At 34.8% G+C, this 15,178-nt stretch overlaps 1 protein-coding gene across 13 annotated transcripts in view; it reads right to left on the bottom strand.

Annotated features, from left to right (window-relative positions):
- LOC105862535 (protocadherin gamma-C4) overlaps window positions 1-15,178 on the bottom strand; it is a 162,640-nt gene that overhangs the window by 37,858 nt on the left and 109,604 nt on the right. The gene's annotated exons all lie outside the window — the stretch shown is intronic.

The raw sequence follows: 15,178 nt of genomic DNA, 5'->3' as shown, positions 1-15,178 counted from the left end.
AACAAAATAGCAATGATTAGGATAATCATGAGAAAGCCTGCCACGATTTAAGCCAGAGTTGAGTTGTGTGTCTTGAATAAGAAACTAACCTGTAGGATTCCTGGAATCCTATCCTATTAAATGAATAAGGCAGGTAAAATGCAATTAATGATGCAAACCACCCCATTAGATATTAAAGTTTTGGAGCCTCATGCTATTTCTGTATACTTGTCTTGGATATCACTTTGGTTGCATATAGTTCTTTCTGAAGTGTAACAGAACCTTGAACATAGGCAGGGAGGTAGGCAGGTACGTTAGCTAAGAAGATAGGAAATAAGTATACATAGGATATTTCCTGAAGAGATGAAATGCCATATATGACCTGTCCATGTCTTCAACACTTTAATCTTTTAAAAACCCCAGTTTTAAATACTTAACTTTGACAATTGGCCAGGCCACCAAGAAGGCTGATAGGCATTAGAAGACAGACTATATTTAGAATTTGGAATATAGAATATAGCCCAGGCACTTGCTACTCAAAGTATGAGGACCAGTGGCCTAGATATCACCTGGGTGCTTACTGGAAATGCAGAAATGTTCTACTTGAGACCTACTGAACCAGAATTTGCATTTTAACAAAATACCAGGTGACTTGAAAACACATTAAAGTTTGACAAGCACTGATCTAGACAGCTAGAAATATAATGTTTTATCAATCCTTTTTTCCCCATTCAGCATCACTTAATTCACAATCCAGTTTTTGAAAACCAACTTTTAAAAATTTAAGTAGTTTTCTCAATAATAATGCCCATAGTTTTCATAAAACTTCTTCATAAACTGATAGCCCTCTTGTGGATCCATTCTCCATAGTAGCTAGAGTGATCTTCCCAAAATTTAAATCAGATCATACAATTCTCTACCTACTCCTCTGTAGCATTGCACTGCTCTTGAAATAAAATACCAGATCCTCTGCATAGTACGCAATTTCCCAGGCCTTCTCCCTCTCACTATACTCCACTGCTCTGCCTGGAGTGTGTCATCAGCCAAGCCCTTTTGTGCCTCAGGGTCTTCATGCAGGCAGGTCCTCTCCCAGGAATGCTTTTTTCTCCTCCTTCCCCTTGCTTTACTAATTTCTACAAAAATTGTAGGTCTCAGTTCAAATGCTATTTCCTACTAGAAGCCTTCCATTAGGCCGCAGTTAAAACCAGGATCCTTTGTTATGCTCTCTCAGAGTAACTTTTATTTTTTTCCATTGAATTTTTTTCCACCACAATTTAAAGTTTTATAATTATTGTTTATTTAAGCATAATGACTGCCTTTCCTACTTAAAAAAAAAAAAAAAGCTCCAGGAGGGCAGAGACCATGCCATTGTGATGACCACTTGTATCCCTGGTGTGTAGCTCAGCAGTCACTTAATGCTTATGAATATAGCAATCTTTATACTAATAGCATAGTAATCATAACATATTCTAAAGACTATATGTTAATATATTCATTTGTGTGGATCCATTCTCCCTAGGAGTAACCATTTTTGGAAGATACATTTACTCTTTCAAGCTACCACTGGGCCTAATGAAGCTGTTTCTTAACCCTAATGATCTGCAGAGATAATATAGTTTGCCAAAGAACTAAATAAGGTGTGGTAATAAAACTCACAGTGGACAATAAAGAAAGACGCCATAACTTGCTGTTTCACCTATATGCAGGAGAAATGGAAGCACCAGCATACAGGATCAACATAATTTTATAGTCTCTATCTTCTTTCTCCTGTTTTATAATTTCAGGAGAGCCTCTGGCCAATGAGAGACAGCAAATATAATATAAATTTAAAATAGAAAATAAATATATTATATGGTCAAGACTGAGGCTGTAGTGTCAAAAAGACTCAAATTCCAATACTGGATATCACTTAGTAGCCATGTAACCATGAAACTTTTAAGTTCTCTTTTATTTTCTTTATTTGTAAAATAGGAATAATAATAGTACTCATTGATATGACCAGAAGCATGTTGATCATTTTAAAAATCTTTTAACAGCTTTATACATACGACATAGGATACTTATACAATTCAAGGATTTTTAGTAAATTTATACAGCCATGCAACCAACCCCACAATCCAGTTTTGGAATACTTCTATCACCGCCAAAGTTTCCTGCGTGCTTGACTGCAGTCAACCCTTGCTCCTATCCTCAGCCTCAGGTAACCACTCATCTACTTTCTGTCTATGTAGATTTGCCTTTTCTAGAAATTTTACTTTCTTATATTATGTAGATTCTGCCTCTGGCCTACTTATTCTATTCAATTGGAATTCCTAGAAATTTTATAAAAAAGGAATTCTAAAATATGTAGTCTTTCATATCTGGCTTCTTTTACTTAGCATAATGTCAAACCCAGCTCAAGACTATACCTTCAAATCTGTTCTTTCTCCAACCTTCTTCGTCTAGTATGTGGCATTTCTGTTCCAGTCAGAAATTCAGAAGTCATTTTTAACATCTTCTTCTGCATCCCAGTATCCAATTAATTACCAATCTATACAATGTTTACTACCTCCAAACTATATTTTGAAACTATCAATTGTTTATGCTGTCTACTGCCAACACCTGAGTCGAAACTCCCACCTTAAAAGCTGTCATAGTTTCCTCACCAGTATTCTTTCTTCCTCTTTTGCTTTCCCTAAAATCTGTTTCAAGTGCAGAAATCTGAGGGATCTTTTAAAAATGTACATTATTGGATTATATAACTTACTTGTTAAAAATAGTGTTTGGCACTAGGACTGGCTACATAATTTGCGGGGTCAGTGAAAAATAAAAATAGGGGGCTTATTAAAAATTATTAAGAATTTCAAGATGGTAATAGCAGGGTATTAATCTAAGGGTAGTGCCCTTCTAAGCATGGGGGCCCATTTAAGCACAGAGCCCATGTGACTGCACAGGTCACATGCCCATTAAGCTGGCCCTGCCTGGCACAAAGGAAACTCTCAATAAATAATACCTATATTTTTTACACTAGGTAATTGTCTAATTACCTAATATTATTCTTGCCTAATTACCTAATATTATTCCCAAAGAGTCAGTAAAATTAGAAAATCCTATTCAAGACACTATTAAATTACTGTATATGACAAAAAATATATAAAATCCCTTTAAAATCCTAGTAATCTTTCAATTCAATCTAATTTGTCTATTTGAACAGCATTCCGAGGTTAAATTAAGGGATCATTTGGGAAGACAATGGAATAAAAGCAGATAACCAATAAATCAAACAAACATGTATCCCAATTTAGACAGGTGGGAGATTCAAGGATTTGGTGAAGAAGCCACATGGTTTAACCTTAATATTTATCTGAAGTTTACCTGAATATTTTGCATATTTGGAAAGATGATCTGTGAATACTAAGAATAAGTTTGATAAGGCCTCCATTCTATCTACCCTTAAAACATGAAGAAATTATCTCATTAAAATATTTTGGAATTACAAACAGTGATTTCAGTGGTCAAAAGCTTAAGAAAAAATAGTATGTAAATGGAGTAAATAAAGTAAATGGGGGTAAAAAAAAGTTGTTTACCCCATCTCTCATTTCAGTGCAACTCTCTTCTAGTCTTGGTCACATCGGTACCTGATTATTATTGATTACATCATAAAGCTTAAATATGTCAGAAAGCTACCTGCAAAAAAATTACTAAATTTGTCCACAAGAAAATCTTCCAGGAGACCTAAATTCTACACAGAGAGATGGAATTTGTTTCAATTTTGCATGTAATAGCAACATGCTATTACATTGAAGAGCATGTTACTATTACATTGTTATGTAACTTAGTAGTAGTTCTCACCAAATGAGTAACCTTGTCTTGCTAAATTGTTTATTGTTTCTAAATGAAGTAATTCACTTTAATTTATACTGATAACTTTGAGGAAGAAAGAAGTGTGGCTTTCTGATCAACAAAACCTTCCAACACTATAGAAGTATAGTACATGATAGAGATGCTAACTCAAATCATTGGGACAAATATGAAGTTCTTAATAAATGATATTGGAACAACTGGATAGCCAATTTGGAAAAAAAAAAGATAAAATTAGATTCATACCTCAGCACACACAAGATCTAAGGGATCTTGCTTCAATTATAGCAGGGATCTAAATGTAGAAACCAAAAACCATATAAGTACTAGAAGAAAGTAGTAATAAATGTTTCTATAACCTAGGGGTGGGGAAAACCTTTCTAACTATAATTCAAAACCTGAATGCAATACAAGAAAAGATTGACTTGTTTATTTGATTACATAAAAATAAAGGGAAAAATGGTTGCACTACAAAAAAATAAGTCATTAGCATAGTCAAAAAGCAAATGAAACGGTGAGAGAAAATATTTGCATCCTGTATCTTGAACAAAAGGCTAATATCCCTAATATGAGGGGAATTTAGAAAGTTCATGGAAATGCATATTATGCAAAACTATGCATGGATTTCAAAGTTTTTTACATCGAAATAAACTTGCACTAACTTGTTACAACAAGTCTGAACAGGGAGGGCCTAGTTTGAGGCACTAAGAAGGGTAAGACATCAGTTTGAAAAGAGTCCCTACCAGAGCAACATGAATTCTGCTATAACTGAAGGAAGAACAAATATCAAAGTTATGGTGAAGCATGGGTAGAAGAATGATGAAATCACTGATGCTTCATGAAAAGTTTATGGTAACAATGCCCCAAAGAAATCAGCAGTTTTACAGATGGATAACTTGTTTTAAGAAAGGACAGGACAATGTTGAAGATGAAGCCTGAAGCAACAGACCTTTCATATCAATTTGCAAGGAAAAAGTTAATCTTGTTCATGCCCTATTTGAAAAGGACTGTTTCTATATGTTTCTATAACCTAGGGGTGGGGAAAACCTTTCTAACTATAATTCAAAACCTGAATGCAATACAAGAAAAGATTGACTTGTTTATTTGATGATTGAACAATAGCCAAAACAATAGCCAACACCACAGACACCTCAAGTGGCTCAGCTTACACAATTCTGACTGAAAAATTAAAGTGGAGCAAAGATCAGCTGCAGACAAGAGCAGAGCTTTCAATGGAAATTTTAAACAAGTGGGATCAAGATCCTGAACCATTTCTTTGAAGAATTGTAACCAGAGATAAAATATGGCCTTATCAGTACAGTTCTGAAGACAAAGCACAATCAAAGCAATGGCTCCCAAGAGGTGGCATTGGTCCAGGCAAAACAAAAGTGGACTGGCCAAGAGTAAATGTCATGAAAACAGCTTCTTGGAATGCTCAAGGCATTTTGCTTGTTGACTTTTTTGTTGACACTTGACTTGTTGACTTGATGCTTATTATTAGAATGTTTCAAGAAAGTTAGCCAAAGCTTTACAGAAAAATGCCTGCGCCCACGAAAACTTTACCAAAGAGTCTTTCTCCACCATGACAATGCTCCTGCTCATTCCTCTCATCAAACAAGGGCAATTTGTGAGAGTTTTGATGGAAACCATTAGGCATCCAATGTACAGTCCTGATTTGGCTCCTTCTGACTTCTTTGTTTCCTTATCTTTAAAAAAATCTTTAAAGAGCACCCATTTTTCTCCATTAATAATGCAAAAAAGACTGAATTGACATAGTTAAATTCTCAGGACACTCAGTTCTTTAGGGATGGACTAAATGGCTGGTATCATTGCTTATAAAGTGTCTTGAACTTGATGGAGCTTATGCTGGGAAATAAAGTTTATATGTTTTAGAACTGAGAAGTACAGGTGTCTTTAGAGAAAAAAAATAAAAATAAAATTAACAAAGGAGAAAATATTAAAAACATATAAGAAAAAAAGAGAAAAAATAAAGTTTATATTTTTATCTTTTAATTTCATTTCTTCATGAACTTTTTGAAGTGCCCTTGTATATAAGTAACTTTTTACAAATTTAGGGTAACTAGAAAACAACTTAACAGAAAAATTAACAAAATACATGCACAGACAATTCAACAAAACATATAAACTGGCCGTTAAATATACACAAGCTATTTAACCTCACTTATAATGAGAGAAATTCTAATTAAAACTATTTTGAGCTATTTTTTTTACCAATCATATTGGTAAAAATTAAAAAGCTTGACAATATACTCTGCAGATGAGACTATGAGACAATAGACATTCCCATCGATTTTTAGGAATGCAAAATGGCACAACCTATATGGGGGGGAATAGTTATATCTAACAAAACTACATATACATTTACCCTATGATCCAGCAATCACACTATTAGGAATTTACTATAAGTGTACACCTCAAAAATTACAAAAATACATATAAACCAAATTGTTCACTGCAGCATTGTTTATGATTCCAAGATTTTGGAAACAACCTAAATGACAAATTATACATTGGCTGAACAGATTATGATATGTACACATATAATAGAGTTTTATGAAGCTGTTAAAAAATGAAGATTTCTGTAAATTGATATAGAATGATTCCCAGGGTTTATTCTTAGTGCTAATAGGAAAATGAAAAGTTCTGCTTCCAACCATGTGGAACTAGCTATACCGCTATAAATAACTAGGAAATTGACCAAAATATATGGAAAATGCCTTTAAACATTGGCTGAAAAGGCTGTGCAGGTCTATAATCCATGAGAGAAGGGAAGCAAATGAGGATCTGTAAACTAGGATCTCCAGTTATTTTGCCTGGAGGGAACTTTCAGAATGTGGGACAGGAGAGGGGAAATCCAAGAATAACACCATGGTTTTGCTGAGTTGAGAATTAATATTAGAGGTAGGGGAGACTGAGGCAGCCAGAATTTGTGGAACATGGTACTGAAGACAATGGAGCTACACAAAGAGCTTCGGAAATATGGACAAGGATCCCCTTTAGTCCTTGGCTGAATAATAATCTGCATAGATTGCATAGATTGCATGCTTAGATTGACACTCCTCTGAAGCTGGGCAAAAAACAACTGCCAGGGAGCTATTAGATGAAGCATTCTTGGAGGTCACACAAGGCTGGAAAATATTTGAATTCCATTCAGCCAGAATAAAGAGACCCTGTGGAACACAGAGTAATTTTTAAAAGTCAAAACTAAGTAGCAGGGCTAATCTAGCTCAAAGCAAAGGCTACTATAGACCTGTTCTAACAGAGTTTAAAAATAAAGCTTGATGTCAGCTGATCATAAATTATTTAATTTTAAAAAACCAAAAAAATCAGACTTGAAAAGATCAACCCAATCTGCAAAAAACTTAATTGCCTTCCAAAACAAACTTTAATACTTGTTAAAGAGAAATAACAAAATCCAAACACTTCACAATGTAACATTTACAATGTCCTCCAGCCAATAAAAACATTATTATACATGCAAATAAGCAGCAAGTTGTGATCTAAAACCAGGAAGAAAATCATCACTAGAAATGAAAGAGGTGACAAAATTAGCAAACAAGGACTTTAAAACAGCTATTATAGGTGTGCTCAAGGATTTAAAGGAAAACATGAATATAAGCAGAGAAATGGAGAGAAATAAAAGAATCAAATGGAACTTCTAGAAGAGAAAAATACAATATATGAAATGCAAACTTCACTGGATGGTATTAGCAGCAGACCAGACACTGAAGAAAAAAGATCACTGAACCTGAAGACATAGCAATAGAAACTATTCAAACCGAAACACAGAAAAAAAATATGAACTCAGGGATCTGTGGGAAAATATCAAACAATCTAACATTAGTGAAATTGAAATCCCATAATTGGGGGAAGGAGTGTGTCTGTGTGTCTGTGTCAGAAATATTTTAATGCCCCCAAACTTTCTAAATTTGAAGAAAATTATAATTCCACAGAAGCAAGATGCACGATGAACCCAAAGTGGGATAAAGATGATCATATACATTGATACAGCAAAAGTATTTGACAAAATTCAGTACCTATTCACAATAAAAACTCTCATAAATCTAGGAATAGAGGAAATTTTCCTCAACTTAATAAACAGCATCCAGCCTGGCACGCACCTGTAGTCCCAACTACTTGAGAGGCTGAAGCAGGATGATCCCTCAAGCCTAGGAGTTCAAGTCCAATTTAGGCAACACAGTGAGATCCTGTCTCTTAAAAAAAAAAAAAAAAGTAAAGAGCATTCATACAAACCTACAATTAACATTATATTTACTGGTGAAAGACTGGAGTTTTTTTCTACCTAAGATCAAGAACAAAGCAAGGATGTCTGCTCTCATCATTCTTATTCTACACAGTATTGGAAGTTCTAGCCAATAAAATACGGCAAGAAAAAGAAAGACAGACAGACATTGAAAGGAAGAAATGAAAGTGTTCCTATTTGCAGATGACATGATTGTCTACATGGAAAAACTCCAAAGAATCTACAAGAAAATGCCTAGAACTAATAAGTAACTTCAGCAAGGTCACAGGACACAAGATAACATATAAAAACCAATTGTATATATTAACAAGGAACATGTGGAAATTGAAATTGAAAACCCGATAACTAATGATTGCTCAAAAAATGTAATACTTAGGTAAAACTCTAACAAAATTTGCATAGAACTTTTGGGCTGAAACTTACAAAAGTTGATGAAAGAAATCAAAGAAGATGAAAATAAATGGACAAAGACATATAATATTGATAGCTTGAAAGACTCTACATAGTAAAGATGTTAATTCTCCCCATATGATCTCTAAGTTTAACATGATTCCTAACAAAATATGAGCAAGATTTTTTTGTAGATAGAGACAAACTTATTCTAAAATTTATATAGAGAGTCATAAGTCCTAGAATAGCTAAAACAATCTTGAATAAGAGGAATGATTACCAAAATTTAAAACTTACAATATAGCTATAGTGATCAAGACAATGTGGTATTGGCAAAGAGATACACACATAGTTCAATGAAACAGGATTGAGAACCCAGAAATACACCCACACAATATAGCCAATTGATTTTTTTAAGCCATGAAGATTCATTGGCTCGTATAACTATAAGTCCAGAAGTATTAATAAGTAGGTGTCATGATTAGTTTGCTTCAGGGGCATAGTTATATCACTAAGGACCTGATTTCTTTCATTCTTTCTTTTCAACATCTGATGGTATTCTTCATGGTATAATAGCTTCATACTAAAGCTGCATCCTCTTATGGTCTCAACATGGCTGCCACCAACTCCTTTACACTTCTATTTTTGGAAGAATAACATGGCATATTTTACAAATCCCCAGCATAAGCCTCCCTTCATCTTTGTTTGGCCAACTGATTTTTGACAACAGGGCAAAAGTGATTCAATAGAGGTATGGTAGTCTTTTCCATAAATGGTACTGAAGCCATTGGTCATCCATACACAAAAAATTGAATATTGACCTAAATCGCCCACCTTATATAAAAATTAACTCAAAATGGATCAGAGGTGCCACTGTAAAACTTAACACTATAAAACTTTCAGAAGAAAATATAGAAGAAAATCTTCAGGGTTTAAGGGATGTGAAAAGTTCTTACCAAAAGCATGATGTATAAGAGAAAAAATTCATAAATTTGGTTTCATCAAAATTAAAAACTTTTGCTCTGTAAAAGACCTTGTTAAAAGGAGGAGTAAGCAAAAATCCTTTTATATAATATTAGCATATCAAATCCAGCAATATGAAAAAGGCTAATACATGACGACAAGTTTGAGTATCTGAAAAATACAAAGTTGATTAAACATTCCAAAATCAATCTGTGTAATTTACCATATTAACAGAGCAAAACAGAAAACCTATATGATCATCTCAATAGATGCACAAACGCATTGGACAAAATGTAACACTCATTTTCATAAAAGCTCTCAACTTCTTCAATCTGTTAAAAGGTATTTGTGGAAATTTAATGGTGGAAAACTAAACATTTTCCCTCAGAAAAGATAAAAAACAAGGCAAAGATTCCATTCTTACCATTTCTATTAGATTTTGCCCTAGAAATCCTAGCCAACGCAATAGGGCTAGTTAAAAAAAGAAAGAAAGAAAGAAAGAAAAAAGAAAGAAAAGAAAAGGTGTGCAGATTGGAATAAAAGAAATAAAAAATCTTTATTTTCAGAAAACATGTTTGTGTATGTAGAATATCCTAAGGAATCTACAAAAAGCTACTAGAAATACTAAGTCAATTTATTAAGGACCCAAGCTACAAGGTCAACATACAAAAATCAATTGTATTTCTACATACTAGCAATAATCAATGGGAAAATGAAATTTTAAAATGTCACTTAGAATAGTAGAAAGCATTAAATAATAAGCAATACATTTATCAAAATATACAGAAGACCTGTACACCAAAAACACAAAGCATTGCTAAGAGAAATGAAAGAATATTTAAATAAATGAAGAGATATACCATGTTCATGGATTGAAAAAATTATTAATGTTAATTTTTCCCAAATTGAAGCTATAGATTCAATGCAATCCTAATTAATATCCAGAAGTCTTTTTTCATTTTTAAAGAAAGTGACAGGGTAATACCAAAATTTCTATAATAAAGGATCTAGAATGGTAAAAACAACTTTGAAAAAGGAAAACAAAGTTATAGAACTTAAACTACCTGATTTCAAGACTTTATTACAATATTATAGTAATCAGGACTCGGTATGTGTGTGTGTGTGTGTGTGTGTGTGTGTGTGTGTGTGTGTGTATAAACACAGTTATATATACATATATAAACAGAGAAAGCCCAGAAAAGACCCACACATACATACATATATAGTCAAATGCTTTTTAATGAAGGTGCAAAATTATTTTGTGGGGAAAAGGTAATCTTCTCAGCAGATTTTTCCAAAGAGACAATTGGATATCCCTTTGGAAAAAATGAATCTTCACCCTTAGCTTATGCCACACACAAATATCAACTCGACATGTTTCATAGACTAAATTTTAAATGGTAAAACTACAAAAGTTCTAGAAGAAAATATAGGAGAAAATCACCAGAAATTTTCAGTAGGAAAAGACTTCTTAAATAAGACATAAGAAATACAAACTAAAAAAAAATTGGGCTTTATCAAAATTACCACTCTGCTCTTCAAAAGATACTACTAAAAAAATGAAAAGACAAGTCACAGTCTGGGATAAAATATCTACAAAACATGTATGTGACAAAGTGTTCACATACAGAATATATTTTTTAAAATTCTCATAGCTCAATTTTAAGAAGACAATCAGCTCAGTTAAAGACAAGCAAAAGATTTGAACAGATGCTTCGAGAAGATATACAAATAGCCAATAAGCTCATGAAAAGATGCTCACTGTTTTTAGTTAAGAAGGAAACAAAGGCAATTCCTGGCAGAGTGTGGTGGCTCACACTTATAATCCTAGCACTCTGGGAGGCAGAGTTGGGAAGATCTCTTGAGGTCAGGAGTTCAAGACCAGCCTGAACAAGAGCAAGATCCTGTCTCTATCAAAAATAGAAAAAAATTAGCTTCTACCAATAATAGTAAAAATTAGCCAGGAGTGGTGGTGTATGCCTGTAGTCCCATCTATTTGGGAGACTGAGGCAGGAGGATCACTTGAGCCCAGGAGTTTGAAATTGTGGTGAGCTATGATGATGCCACTACCTTCTACCCAGGGTGACAAAGTGAGACTCTGTCTCACAAAAAAAAAAAAAAAAAAAAAAAAGGAAACAGGATTGAAACTTTAATGTGATAGTGTACACACCCACTAGAATGGCTATAATTTAAATATTTGATAAAAGGAAGAATTGGTGAGGACATGGAGCAAATGGAACACTTCATATATTGCCAATGGGAGAGTAAAGTAATGAAAATGAAAAGACATGGAAAATAGTTTTGCAGCTTCTTATAAAGTTAAACATACACTCCCCATATCATATGACCCAGCAATTCTGCTTTTGGGTATTTATACAAGAGAAATAAAAAACATTTGCCCACAAAAAGACCTGTGCGTGATTGTTCATATCACCTTAATTCACAAGAGCACATTGGACAACTCAAATGTCCATCAACAGTTGAATGAATAAACAAATCGTAACTCATCCACACTGCTCAGCAATCCAAAGGAACAAGCTGCTGACACATACAACAACATGGATACATTTCAAAAACATTTTGAGCAAAAGAAGATGGACACAAAGGAGCATACGGCATAGGATTCCATTTAGATGAAATTCTGGAAGAGGTGAAACTAATTCATAGTGACAGGAAGCAAATCAGCTGTTGCCTGGAGGCTGGGATGTGGGGTATTGATTGCAAAGGGGCATGGCGGAGAGCTCTGAAGGTTACAGAAATGTTCCTATATTTCGTTTGTCTTGGTGGTTACACAGATGTAAACATTTGTCAAAATTCATTGACCTGTATAATTTTAAAAGGTAAATTTTATTGCACATAAATTATACTTCAATAAAGCTGATACATTTTAAAAAGTAAAGTGTGAAAGAGTATGTACAGGCAGTCTTCATTTTGTGCTGTGGGGCAGGTCCTTAAAAATGTTCATGCAAGCTGAAACTGTAAAGTGATCTTAATAATCAACAGGAAAAATTATGGTTGTTCTGTGGCCTTTAAAAATCAAAAGCTCTCTTACTGTTGGTTATAAATTTATAGGAAAATAAAAAAAATTAGTAAAACCACATTTAACAAAGTGTAACTGAAAACATTAGAACCATTGGGAATTAAAAGGTTTTATTTCTTTGTAGAAAACATATCAAGAAGAGTTTGAAAAACCTCTGGCCTCTTTTCATCCCCATACCTTACACTATGGAACAAGCATCTTTTCTATACCTTGGCAAAATGCTATATTCCTTTCTAAGCTTGAATCAACTCTAACATTTTATTTACCTTTGAGTTCTCAGAGTTACGAAATATCTGAAAGTACCTTTAGCATGGAGCTTTTGGCAAAAGAATTGTTGTGCAAAAAAAGCACACATACACTTGCATACACACAGAAAATACTTGTGAGCATACATAATCAGGTATTAACAGCTGTGATCTGTCCAAGATGAGTCAGAAGCATGGTGGGGTGGGGAGAATATTTAAGAAAAATTTATTTTCTTAAAATTTTAAAAGTGAAGTATAGGGGGCGCGGTGGCTCATGCCTGTAATCCTAGCTCTCTGGGAGGCCGAGGCGGGCGGATTGCTCGCGGTCAGGAGTTCAAAACCAACCTGAGCAAGAGCGAGCCCCTGTCTCTACTATAAATAGAAAGAAATTAATTGGCCAACTAATATATATATAAAAAATTAGCTGGCATGGTGGCGCATGCCTGTAGTCCCAGCTACTCGGGAGGCTGAGGCAGAAGGATTGCTTGAGCCCAGGAGTTTGAGGTTGCTGTGAGCTAGGCTGACGCCAAGGCACCCTAGCCAGGGCAACAGAGTGAGACTTTGTCTCAAAAAAAAAAAAAAAAAAAAAAAGTGAAGTATAATTTATATACAGTCATATACAAGAATGTTAAGTTCAATGAGCTTTGGGAAATGTGTGTGTGTGTTTATGTAACAACCCACCACTCTAGTCAAGATATGGAGCATTCCTATATTCCTGGAAGGAAGGGGAGGGTAGGATTCTAGCGTTATTAAGACTGCTAGTTTTAATTTTAAAATGCTGAGGACACTATAGGATGTTTCATGTATGTGTGGACATAGAAACCTCTAAGTATACTTTTAATATTAAAATACAACAATTTTGTTATGATTGCTACGTATCTTTTATCCTAAACATTCCTTCTATGGAGTTTTACAGATGGTGAAGAAAAACTGAGATTAAAAATTTCCATGGATAACATACAATCATGTGAAAGAAAATTAAACAACAAAAATTTAAAACAGCCTGGTAAATTATAATCCAAACAGAATTCCAGATGCAGAAAATTACTGAATACCAGGGCTAGTCTAAAGAGTGGAGTGAGCCAGGCACGGTGGCTCACGCCTGTAATCCTAGCACTCTGGGAGGCCGAGGCGGGCGGACTGGCTCGAGGTCAGGAGTTCGAAACCAGCCTGAGCAAGAGCGAGACCCCGTCTCTACTATCAATAGAAAGAAATTAATTGGCCAACTAATATATATAGAAAAAATTAGCCGGGCATGGTGGCACATGCCTGTAGTCCCAGCTACTCGGGAGGCTGAGGCAGGAGGATCGCCTGAGCCCAGGAGTTTGAGGTTGCTGTGAGCAAGGCTGACGCCACGGCACTCACTCTAGCCTGGGCAACAGAGTGAGACTCTGTCTCAAAAAAAAAAAAAAAAAAGAGTGGAGTGAGTATGAATTAGACAGAGAAGTTCCCTGGGTGCTGAATGTTTCTTTTTTTTTTTTTTGAGACAGAGTCTTGCTTTGTTGCCCAAGCTAGAGTGAGTGCCATGGCGTCAGCCTAGCTCACAGCAACCTCAAACTCCTGGGCTCAAGTAATCCTTCTGCCTCAGCCTCCCGAGTAGCTGGGACTACAGGCATGCACCACCATGCCCGGCTAATTTTTTCTACATATATTAGTTGGCCAATTAATTTCTTTCTACTTATAGTAGAGATGGGGTCTCGCTCAGGCTGGTTTCGAACTCCTGACCTTGAGCAATCCGCCCGCCTCGGCCTCCCAGAGTGCTAGGATTACAGGCGTGAGCCACCACGCCCGGCCCCTGAATGTTTCTTATAATGAAAAAGGGATGAGGAAGAAAGATAAAACACAAAGGTAGCTCAGCCACGAACCCCAAAACATACCAGTGTAGAGCTATCAGTAAGTTTAACTTCAGCCTTATAATGATCTACCCATCTGAACAGATTATCATAATAGAAGAAATAAGAGTAAAAGAATGGTGACCACATGTCTAACCACAAACAATATCTGCACTTGAATGTTTCTCGGATTTTCAAACTGAATATGTTTACAACTCAGCTCTTAATTTCTCTTAAATCTACTCTTTTCTAATCTTTTATACCTATGTCCACCCAGTTCCTTAATTTGGAAACCTAGAAATCACTCCTCTTCATTCATTGTATTTATTCAGTCAACAATATTTTCAGGATCTAGCACTTGCCAGGCAACAATCTTGTCAGACAATAAGGAATATAGCAATAAACAAAATAGTCCCTTCCCTCATAGAATTTATATTCTACCCATTCCGTTAAGTCTTACTGAATCTATTTCTTAAATATATCTACAATCCAGCCATTTATTTCCATATCCTCTACTCCCTCTCCTTTAATCCAAGCCAGCAGCACTTCTATTCTTTTTCTTTTTTTTTTTTTTTTTTTTTGAGACAGAGTCTCGCTTTGTTGT

Source organism: Microcebus murinus, chromosome 21 (genome assembly GCF_040939455.1).
Source record: "Microcebus murinus isolate Inina chromosome 21, M.murinus_Inina_mat1.0, whole genome shotgun sequence".
Classification (NCBI taxonomy): Eukaryota; Metazoa; Chordata; class Mammalia; order Primates; family Cheirogaleidae; genus Microcebus; species Microcebus murinus.
Note: the sequence above shows the minus strand (reverse complement) of the source record. Positions and strands in the feature narration are given on the sequence as shown.